The 12,460-nt window shown below is 47.7% G+C and overlaps 1 pseudogene; it reads left to right on the forward strand.

The window, feature by feature from the left end:
* Positions 1–10,273, forward strand: part of LOC106563546 (mitochondrial glutamate carrier 1-like) — a 29,809-nt pseudogene extending 19,536 nt beyond the window's left edge.
* The last annotated feature ends 2,187 nt before the right edge of the window (positions 10,274–12,460 follow it).

The following is a 12,460-nucleotide window of genomic DNA, read 5'->3' on the forward strand; positions in this document are numbered from 1 at the left end:
TGTGATTTTGCTCTGATCTGATAAGGGTTAAGTGGGCTGACTGTGAACACTCTGAGAGACTCTGGGTTGAGGTCAGTGACAAAGTAGTCTACAGTACTACTGCCAAGAGATGAGCTATAGGTGTACGTACCATAGGAGTCCCCTCGAAGCCTACCATTGACTATATACATACCCAGCATGCGACAGAGCTACAGGAGTTGTGACCCGTTTTTGTTGGTTATGTTGTCATAGTTGTGCCTATATGGGGGAAGGAATGCTGTCACCTCCAGGCAGGTGTTTGTCCCCCTGTGTGCTGAGGGTGTCAGGTTCTTGTCCGGTTCTGGCATTTAGGTCGCCACAGACTAGTGCATGTCCCTGGTCCTGGAAATGATTCATTTTCCCCCTCCAGGATGGAGAAGCTGTCTTCATTAAGGTATGGGAATTCTAGTGGGGGGATAATAGGTAGCACACAGGAGGACATCTTTCTCTGTTGAGATCATTTCCTTTTGAATTTCTAGCCAAATGTAAAATGTTCCTGTTTTGATCAATTTAATGGAGTGAGTTAGGTTTGCTCTATACCAAATTAGCATACCCCCTTAGTCCCTTCCCTGTTTCACACCTGGTAGTTTGGTGAATGGGACTGTAACCTAGAGGTTTATGAGGCAGATGACCTCAGGCCTCAGGATATACCAGAATGAGATAGTGAAGGCTTTGTGCTCTATAAAGTGTCCAATGTTGTTGGCCATGTGGTTTGGCCTCAGGCCAGTAAGTGTGAGCATAGCCTGCTGAGCATCTGGTACATGCCATTGGCTTGGGCTAGTGTAAGAGTGGGGGTTGGGCCTGTTTGCCTGCTCACGGCCTGAGCGTATGTGTGATTTCCATGTTGAGGCCCTCTTTGCGGGGGTGGGTTGCATGGGGTGGGTAGGAGGGGCATAGGTCTGATCTGAGGGGGCCTAAATGGGGTGTGGGCATGGTTGACTTGAGGGGGTGTTGATTGGTTGGGGTGGGTGTGTGGATGTGGCTGGTGGTGTAGTGGTCTGGATGTAGGTCCTCTCTGCGTGGGTCTTCTATGTGTAGGTCTCGGGGGGGGGGGGTCCGCAGGTCTGGGAGAGTGTCTCGCTGGTCTGGGCGGGGTGTCTATTGATCTGTTGCTCCTGTGTGAGGTGTTGAGTTTGAGAGCAATGTACTTTACAGTCCGGGTGAAGGTGGGCACTGCTGCCTTGCATAGGTGGACCTGGTCATAAAGGCTGTTCAAGTCCAGGGTGGGGTCACGGGAAAAACTTGCTTTTACCTGCTGTATGGTAGCAGGGTGGAAGTCTTTTTGGTGTAGCAGGGTGGATATAACCACTTGTGCATTAGGGAAAGTAGAAGAAGCTTTTTCAATCACTCCCTTGAGTGCTGTGGCCACCCTTTCCTGCTGTGTTCTCAGGTCATTTGTGCTGTGTGTATTATTATGTGGCTAGGTGACCCTAGTTGGTCCTCAGACAGAAGGTCTAGGGCGCGTTGGGTGTTTGGACACCAGGGTTTAAACACACTGTGTTTGGGAAAAAGTTTTTTTCTTGTATATATTTCCTTTTTGTGTCCATAAGGAGTACAATCTATGTCTTGTGTATGTCCTCTGTGGGTGTGGGGTGGTTGTCAGGAGGGCTATCAGGGTGGCTGACAGGGGGGGGTGCTCAGAGGTGGTATGATCCCCTGGGCTTGGGGTTCTTCATTTGTCTGTCCCGCTGTGATGTTGACGTGGTCAGGGTCTGGGGTGGACTGTTCTGCTGTGGTGTCGAGACTTTTGTTGGGAGCTGAGGTGGGTTGTTCTGCCTGCTTCTCTGCGGGGGTGGCCACCTCTCTAGTGGGTTGTTCTCTGTCACACGACATCCCCCTCACCCTCTCCTCCAGCAGTCTGATCCTCTCCTCCATCCCCCTCTCCCTTTCTTCCAGCAGTCTGATCATCCCCCTCCATCCCCCTCACCCTCTCCTCCAGCAGTCTGATCCTCTCCTCCATCCCCCTCACCCTCTCCTCCAGCAGTCTGATCATCCCCCTCCATCCCCCTCACCCTCTCCTCCAGCAGTCTGATCCTCTCCTCCATCCCCCTCACCCTCTCCTCCAGTAGTCTGATCCTCTCCTCCATCCCCCTCACCCTCTCCTCCAACAGTCTGATCCTCTCCTCCATCCCCCTCCCCCTCTCCTCCAGCAGTCTAATCCTCTCCGCCATCCCCCTCTCCCTCTCCTCCAGCAGTCTGATCCTCTCCTCTAGTGCTCTGTTCTTCTCCTGCTCCTGCTTTTTCTCCTGTTGAAGTTGTCTCATCACAGTCCAGAGTGCAGATATATCTCTCTCCACCTCCAGCTCCCCGGGTCTGGTTAAGGGGGTGTTGTTGTGCTGGACTGTTGTCTGGGTCTGTGCTGACTGGAGTGTAATTACCTGCTGTTCCAGCTCCAACTGCCTTACCTCCAGCTGGGTGAATTTATTCTAAAACAAACTTGTAGCTTGCTTGTAGTATCTGATTGATTCTCTGAGGTCTTTGCACAGTAATCCTTAATGTTCACTACACAGGTCAGATTGCCTTATCAAGACCATCCGATCAGAGGGATACTTTGGCACGTACAGAGGTAGGACAAAATTGTGTGTGTGTGTGTGTGTGTGTGTGTGTGTGTGTGTGTGTGTGTGTGTGTGTGTGGTGTGTGTGGTGTGTGTGTGTGTGTGTTTGAGCATGTTCTTTGTTTATGACTCTGTGAATCTCTATTTCTTTGGCCATTAGGTGCTGCTGTGAACCTGACTCTGGTCACTCCAGAGAAAGCCATCAAACTAGCTGCCAATGACTTCTTTAGACAGCACCTGTCCAAGGATGGGTGTGTAGTGCTCAGAGGCCTCTTTCAAATACCTGCCTGTCAAATACAATCATACACCAGTCGAAACTGACTGGTTCACCAACCTCTTGCCCACTCTGATCTCTTTGAATAGATGTACTTGAAAGATGTAGTGTATACTACATCAGCTTTAACTAACTTCTTGTTTGGATTTGATATACATATCACAAATAGGATTCTACTAATATCTTCACTATGTGCTGGGGTCTACTGGTAATACATTAGAGGTATAAATATTTTGTAAACATACAGCATGGATGATAGGACCGATCCCCTAGGCCCTGCAGCATTATCCGCATGACATACCTGGGCTATCTTTAGCGTCCCTCAACATTTCCATGGGGACCAAAAACATGGCTGATAAATTATTGAGTGACCTGCGCTAGTGAATTATTAACATGTTTCTAAGACTGTGTGAGTGTGTGTGTGTCTGTGTGTGTGTGTGTGCATGTGTGCGTGTGTGTGTGTGTGTGTTTTTTTTATGTATGTTTCTTTATGTGTATCACTAAGAGTATGTTTATTGTTTTATGCATGTTTATGGTCATGTCCTTTGTGTATAGAAACAGAGAGTTTTGTTCAATGTATGTAAAACACTTGAGATAGCACCAGACCATCCAGAGAAATTAGCAAAGTCATTGAACTAAAATAATTATGACATTTGTTTTCTCTCTGTCAGAAGCTCACCCTGCTGAGGGAGATGCTGGTGGGTTGTGGTGCTGGTCCAGACAGCTGATGTTCTGAAAGAGCTGCAAAATCTGGATCCCTACAAATCAGCTGGGCTAGAAAATCTGGACCCTTTCTTCCTAAAATTATCCGCCTCCATTGTTGCAACCCCTATTACTAGTCTGTTCAACCTCTCTTTTGTAACGTCGGAGATTCCTAAAGATTTGAAAGCGGCCGTGGTCATCCCCCTCTTCAAAGGGGGAGACACTATAGACCCAAACTGTTACAGACCTATATCCATCCTGCCTTTCCTTTCTAAAGTCTTCAAAAGCCAAGTGAACAAACAGATCACCGGCCATTTCGAATCCCACCGTACCTTCTCCGCTGTGCAATCTGGTTTCCGAGCTGGTTACGGGTGTACCTCAGCCACACTCAAGGTCCTAAACGATATCATAACCGCCATCGATAAAAAACTACTGTGCAGCCGTCTTTATCGACCTGGCCAATGCTTTCGACTCTGTCAATCACCGTATTCTTATCGGCAGACTCAACAGCCTTGGTTTCGCCTGGTTTACCAACTACTTCTCAGATAGAGTTCAGTGTGTCAAATCGGAGGGCCTGTTGTCTGGACCTCTGGCAGTCTCTATGGGGGTGACACAGGGTTCAATTCTCGGACTGACTCTTTTCTCTGTATATATCAATGATGACGCTCTTGCTGCTGGTGATTCTTTGATCCACCTCCACGCAGACGACACCATTCTGTATACATCTGGCCCTTCTTTGGACACTGTGTTAACAAACCTCCAAACAAGCTTCAACGCCATACAGCACTCCTTCCGTGGCCCCCAACTGCTCTTAAATGCAAGTCAAATTAAATGCATGCTCTTCAACTGACGGTTCTGACTTAGAATATAGACAACTATAAATACCTAGGTGTCTGGCTAGACTGTAAACTCTCCCTCCAGACTCACATTAAGCATCTCCAATCCAAAGTTAAATCTAGAATCGGCTTCCTATTTCGCAACAAAGCCTCCTTCACTCATGCTGCCAAACATACCCTCGTAAAACTGACTATCCTACCGATCCTCGACTTCGGCGATGTCATTTACAAAATAGCCTCCAACACTTTACTCAGCAAATTGGATGGAGTCTATCAACATTGTCACCAAAGCCCCATATACTACCACCACTGCGACCTGTATGCTCTCGTTGGCTGGCCCTCGCTACATATTCGTCACCAAACCCATTGGCGCCAGGTCATCTGTAAGTCTTTGCTAGATAAAGCTCCACCTTATCTCAGCTCACTGGTCACCATAGCAACACCCAACCGTAGCACGCGCTCCAGCAGGTATATTTCACTGGTCATCCCCAAAGCCAACACCCTTTTTCCTTCCAGTTCTCTGCTGTCAATGACTGGAACAAATTGCAAAAATTACTGAAGTTGGAGACTTATATCTCCCTCACTAACTTTAAGCGTCAGCTGTCAGAGCAGCTTACTGACCGCTGCAGCTGTACACAGCCCATCTGTAAATAGCCCATCCAACCAACTACCTACCTCATCCCATTTCAGCTTTTGGTTTTCTGCTCTTTTGCACACCAGTATTTCTACTTGGAAATCCTCATCTGCACTCCAGTGTAATTGCTAAATTGTAATTACTTCGCTACTATTGGCCTATTTATTGCCTTACCTCCTTACTTAATTTGCACACACTGTATACAGATTTTTCCATTGTGTTATTGACTGTACGTTTGTTTATCCCATGTGTAACTCTGTATTGTTGTTTTTGTCGCACTGCTTTGCTTTATCTTGGCCAGGTCGCAATTGTAAATGAGAACTTGTTCTCTACTGGCCTACCTAGTTAAATAAAGGTGAAATAAAATACAAAAATAATAAAAAACATGTCAGGTAAACTCAGCTGGGGTATCAGCCTCAGACAGTTTTCTACTACCATCTTGTGGCTCAACAGAAGTTATGCACACTAGTTGTGTGTCTGCCTGGGTGTTTGAACTCTTCTGAAACACAGCCACAATGTCTCTCCATCTCTTTGTCTCTCCATCTCTTTGTCTCTCCATCGCTCTGTCTCTCCATCGCTCTGTCTCTCCATCTCTCTGTCTCTCCATCTCTCTGTCTCTCCATCTCTCTGTCTCTCCATCTCTTTGTCTCTCCATCTCTCTGTCTCTCCATCTCTCTGTCTCTCCATCTCTCTGTCTCTCCATCTCTCTGTCTCTCCATCTCTTTGTCTCTCCATCTCTTTGTCTCTCCATCTCTCTGTCTCTCCATCTCTCTGTCTCTCCATCTCTCTGTCTCTCCATCTCTCTGTCTCTCCATCTCTGTCTTTCCATCTCTCTGTCTTTCCATCTCTTTGTCTCTCCATCTCTTTGTCTCTCCATCTCTCCATCTCTTGGTGCAGGTCATCATCACTACTCCCATGGAGATGCTAAAGATCCAGTTACAGTATGCAGGGTGGATAGGTGAGAGATGGGTAGAAGAAGGAGAGAGGAGGTTGTATGTTCCCCTGTTCCCAGTCAATGTTTCATGACTAACCAATATCTTGTCAGCCAAACAAACACAAACAGATCACAGAGATCTGATCAGTTAGAACCAGTAACAACCAGCATTGTTATTGTATCAATGTAAAATTGTTATTTTATTGCTTGACCGCATTTGTGACTCTTCCTTGTGTTCCTGTGATTCCCCAAATGTATTTTTGTTTGCCAACCTCCTGAGGCATTCCTGCTTCTCTGTCCCTGATTGATGATGTCACACTGATGATACTGATGATGTTGTGTGTGTTATGACATATGTAGAGGCTCAGAGGAAGCTGATGTCCCAGGCTGTAGTTGGGCCCTGGGGGCCCAGTGGAGTTGAGGTCCCATACAGAAATGCAGCTCACCCGGAAGCTGCTGAAGATCCGGTGCATCGCAGAGCTCTATAAGGGCCTGGGGGCCACACTCCTGAGGTAATCTGCACAGAGACACAATGGAAGCCTTGCAAGAACACACACAAATTATCATGATTCACATTTGTTGGACCATACCTCTGTTCTCTTAGGGACGTGCCATTCTCCATAATCTACTTCCCCCTGTTTGCCAATCTGAACAGTCTTGGTGGCAGTGGGGCTGATGGTCCCACTCCCTTCTATGTGTCCTTTGCATCAGGCTGCTTCGCTGGCAGTACAGCTGCTGTGGTGGTCAGATGACGCAGATGCTAAGCTACAGGACTGTTTTGTTATCACAGACTGGAATATGTTCCGGGACTCATCCAATTTCATTGAGGAGTATACCACATCAGTCACCGGCTTCATCAATAAGTGCATCAATGACATTGTCCCCACAGTGACCGTACGTATATACCCCAACCAGAAGCCATGAATTGTAGGCAACATCCGCACTGAGCTAAAGGGTAGAGCTGCCACTTTCAAGGAGCCGGACTCTAACCTGGACACACACACACAAGAAATCCTACTATGCCCTCAGATGAACCAACAAACAGGCAAAGTGTAAATACACGACTAAGATTGAATCCTACTACACCGGCTCCAACGCTCGTCAGATGTGGCAGGACTTGCATACTATTACGGACTACAAAGGGAAGCCAAGTGACACAAGCCTACCAGATGAACTAAATTACTTCTATGCAAGCAACACTGAAGCATGGATGAGAGCACCAGCTGTTCCAGATCACGCTCGCCGCAGTTAGTAAGATCTTTTTTACTCCCTTTTTCTTCCCAATTTCGATCTTGTCTCATCGGTGCAACTCCCCAACGGGCTTGGGAGGCAAAGGTCATGTCATGCCTCCTCTGAAACATGACCCACCAAACCGTGCTTCTTAACACCTGCCCGCTTAACCCGGAAGCCATCCACACCAATGTGTTGGAGGAAAAACCACCAATTGTTCACCGCCCTATGGGACTCCCAATCTTGGGCAGTTCTGATACAGCCCAGGATTGAACCCGGGTCTGTAGTGATGACTCTAGCACTGCGATGCAGTGCCTAAGACCACTGTGCCACTCAGGAGGCACACGAGTAAGATCTTTAAACAGGTCAACATTCACAAGGCTGCAGGGCCAGACGGTTACCAGGACGTCTACTCCGAGTATGTGCTGACCAACTGGCAAGTGTCTTCACTGACATTTTCAACCTGTCCCTGGCCGAGTCTGTAATACCTACATGTTTCAAGCAGACCACCATAGTCCCTGTGCCCAAGAACACCAAGGTAACCTGCCTAAATGACTACCGACCCGTAGCACTCATGTCTGTAGCCATGAAGTGCTTTGAAAGGCTGGTCATGGCTCACATCAACACCATCAGCCCAGAAACCCTAGACCCACTACAATTTGCATACCGCCTCAACATATCCACAGATGACACAATCTTTACCACTCTCCACACTGCCCTTTCCATCCTGGACTAAATGAACAGTTACGTGAGAATGCTGTTCATTGACTACAGCTCAGCATTCAACACCATCGCGCCCTCAAAGCTCATCACTAAGCTAAGGACCCTGGGACTAAACACCTCCCTCATGTACTCCCTGCTCACCCATGACTGCGTGGCCAAGCACAACTCCAACACTATCATTAAGTTTGCAGACGACACAACAGTGATAGGCCTGATCACCGACAACGATGAGACAGCCTATAGGGAGGAGATCAGAGTTCTGAAAGTGTGGTGCCAGGACAACAACCTTTCCCTCAACGTGATCAAGACAAAGGAGATGATTGTGGACTACAGGAAAAGGAGGGCCGAGCACGTCCCCATTCTCATCGATGGGGCTGTACTGGAGCGGGTTGAGAGCTTCAAGTTCCATGGTGTCCACATCACCAACACACTATCATGGTCCAAACACACCAAGACAGTCGTGGAGAGGGCACGACAATGCCTATTCCCCCAAAGATTTGGCATGGGTCCTCAGATCCTCAAAAGGTTCTACAGCTGCACCATCGAGAGCATCCTGACTGGTTGCATCACTGCCTGTTATGGCAACTGCTCGGCCTCCGACCGCAAGGGGCTACAGAGGGTAGTGCGTACGGCCCAGTACATCACTGGGGCCAAGCTTCCTGCCATCCAGGACCTCTATACCAGTCGGTGTCAGAGAAAGGCACAAATGTATTTTTCTTAACTATTATTTTTCTTAAAACTGCATTGTTTGTTAAGGGCTTGTAAGTAACCATTTCACGGTAATGGTGACTGATGTGAATACAACATTTCACGGTGACTGATGTGAATACAACATTTCACACCTGTTGTATTCGGCGCATGTGACAAATAAAATGTGTTTTGATATGATTTGATTATGCCTGCCGTGTGCCCTGTAAACCAATTGATACAGTTTGTGTGTTTCAGTGATTAAGACCAGAACTCAGACCATGACACAGGGAAGTCAGGAGGACACCTACAGCGGAGTGACAGACTGCATCAAGTAACCTCTCCTTCTCACTCTAACTCTTCCACTGCTTCCCTCCTGGTTTTGACAGGCCTTTTCTGATCGATTATATCCATATTATCTGATGGTAGAACATTACAACATCTACTGGTACCATGAAATAAACGGAGAAGGCATTTTAGGCTAGAATATACAGTGCCAGTCAAAAGTTTGGACACACCTATTCATTCAAGGGTTTTTCTTTATTTTTACTATTTTCTACATTATAGAATATTAGTGAAGACATCAAAACTATGAAATAATACCTATTGTCACACCCTGATCGGTTTCACCTGTCTTTGTGATTGTCTTAACCCCCCTCCAGGTGTCTCCCATCTTCCCCGTGGTCCCCTGTGTATTTATACCGGTGTTCTCTGTTTGTCTGTTGCCAGTTCGTTTTGTTTCGTCAAGCCTACCAAGCCTACCTGTCTCTCAATTGTTCCCGTTTCCTAGTTTTCCCGGTGTTTCCCATTCTGCCTGCCCTGACCCTGAGCCTGCCTGCCGTCCTGTACCTTTTCCCCACCTTTCTGGATTACTGACTTTTGCCCGCCCTGAGCCTGCCTACCGTCCTGTACCTTTACCCCACCTATCTGTATTCCTGACCTCTGCCTGCCCTTGACCTGCCTTTTGCCTGCACCTGTTCGAATTAATAAACTGTTGTTACTTCGACATTGTCTGCGTCTGGGTCTTACCTGAAACGTGATACCTATTGAATCATGTAGTAAACAAAAAAATGTTAAACAAATGAAAATATATTTTATATATTATATTCTTCAAAGTAGCCACCCTTTGGCCAACCTCAACCCAATTGAGATGGTTTGGGATGAGTTGGACCGCAGAGTGAAGAAAAAGCAGCCAACAAGTGCACAGCATATGTGGGAACTCCTTCAAAAAAGAATTCCAGGTGAAGCTGGGTGAGAGAATGCCAAGAGTATGCAAAGCTGTCATCAAGGCAAAGGGTGGCTACTTTGAAGAATCTCAAATATAAAATCAATTTTGATTAGTTTAACACTTTTCAGGATACTACATGATTACATGGGGGTTATTTCATAGTTTTGATGTCTTCACTATTATTCTACAATTGAAAAACTAGTAAAAATAAAGAAAAACCCTTGAATGAGTAGGTGTATCCAAACTTTTGACTGGTACTGTAGATACACCACTATATCACGACCCTCTTGTCGAACAGGAAGATTCTGCGCCAAGGGGGTCCCTCTGCTTTCCAGAAGGGGGTGTACTGCCGTGCTCTGGTCATTGCTCCCCTCTTTGGCATCGCACAGGTGGTCTACTTCCTGGGAGTGGAAGAGTTCCTTCTCAGCTTCCTGCCTCAACGGAACAACTAGTCTTGCACTCTCATACACAGCCCACACTGGAGCCAGGTAATCTGGTACCTTCCTCTCATACACAGCCCACACTGGAGCCAGGTAATCTGTTACTTTCCTCATACACAGCCCACACTGGAACCAGGTAATCTGTCACTTTCCTCTCATACACAGCCCACACTGGAACCAGGCAATCTGTCACTTTCCTCTCATACACAGCCCACACTGGAGCCAGGTAATCTGTTACTTTCCTCATACACAGCCCACACTGGAACCAGGTAATCTGTCACTTTCCTCTCAGACACAGCCCACACTGGAACCAGGTAATCTGTCACTTTCCTCTCAGACACAGCCCACACTGGAGCCAGGTAATCTGTTACTTTCCTCATACACAGCCCACACTGGAGCCAGGTAATCTGTTACTTTCCTCATACACAGCCCACACTGGAACCAGGTAATCTGTCACTTTCCTCTCATACACAGCCCACACTGGAACCAGGCAATCTGTCACTTTCCTCTCATACACAGCCCACACTGGAGCCAGGTAATCTGTTACTTTCCTCATACACAGCCCACACTGGAACCAGGTAATCTGTCACTTTCCTCTCAGACACAGCCCACACTGGAACCAGGTAATCTGTCACTTTCCTCTCAGACACAGCCCACACTGGAGCCAGGTAATCTGTCACTTTCCTCTCAGACACAGCCCACACTGGAGCCAGGTAATCTGTCACTTTCCTCTCAGACACAGCCCACACTGGAGCCAGGTAATCTGTCACTTTCCTCTCAGACACAGCCCACACTGGAACCAGGTAATCTGTCACTTTCCTCTCAGACACAGCCCACACTGGAACCAGGTAATCTGTCACTTTCCTCTCAGACACAGCCCACATTAGCCAAAGCCCTAAGGAGTTAGTCAGTCAGACAGAACGGTGTGTGTGTTCTAGACCAAAGTTTGTCCTCTGCAGAGAGCTGATCTGGGGTGTATTCAGGATTACCAAAGATAACATAAGATGTTGGCAGATGTTGGAAACAATGTACTCAAGCTGTGTGCCTAGAAAGAGTCAACATTGCCTGCAGCAAACGTAGCTGGTTGGTGACTTTGGTGATTACACACCAAACACAACTTGCTGCCCAGCCACCATGTTGGCACCATTTTGTGACTAGATGTCAGTTCAGGTACCTGCCTGAATTTGGCTGATAGAAACTCTCCTTTTCGTGGGCAAAATGTTTTCCATTTGGAGTAAACGGTTTTTGTTAGAAAACATTTTGCAACAGACAAAACGTTTTGCAACAGAATCTGCGAAATGAATACAACCCAGGTGTCATGATTATATTTAGGAGAAGTAGAGGAGTCAGGCGCAGGACACAGGGATCAATGTAAACAAACGTGTTTACTTAAATAATCAATAAGTCTTCTCCGAGGACAATACATATCGTGGAGAAAACACCTCCGTTCACACACAACAGGAATCAATTACCGACAAGACAAACAGGAAATGCAAAGGTTTAAATAATAAACATAATTAGGGAAAATCAAAACAGGTGTACACAATAAAGACAAAACCAAACGAACAGTGAAACATCGATCGGTGGCAACTAGTAAGCCGGTGACGTCGACCGCCGAACGCCGCCCGAACAAGGAGAGGGGTCGACTTCGGCGGGAGTCGTGACAGTACCCCCCCCCCCCCCCCGACGCGCGGCTCCAGCAGCGCGCCGACACCGGCCTCGGGGACGACCCGGAGGACGGGGAGCAGGGCGATCCGGAAGGAAGCGGTGAAAATCCTGGATTAATGACGGATCCAGGATGTCTTCCGCCGGTACCCAGCTTCGCTCCTCCGGGCCATACCCCTCCCACTCCACGAGGTACTGAAGGCCCCCCGCCCGACGTCTGGAGTCCATAATGGCTCGTACGGTATATGCCGGGGCCCCCTCGATGTCCAGAGGGGGCGGAGGAACCTCCCGTACCTCCGACTGCAGGAGCGGACCAGTCACCACCGGCCTGAGGAGAGACACATGGAACGGGGGATTAATATGATAATCAGGGGGAAGTTGTAACCTATAACAAACTTCGTTCAATCTCCTCAGGACTTTAAATGGCCCCACAAACCGCGGACCCAGCTTCCGGCAGGGCAGGTGAAGGGGCAGGTTTCGGGTCGAGAGCCAGACCCGATCCCCCGGTGCATAAACCGGGGCCTCACTGCGGTG

Source organism: Salmo salar, chromosome 11, assembly GCF_965601325.2.
Source record: "Salmo salar chromosome 11, fSalSal1, whole genome shotgun sequence".
NCBI lineage: Eukaryota > Metazoa > Chordata > Actinopteri > Salmoniformes > Salmonidae > Salmo > Salmo salar.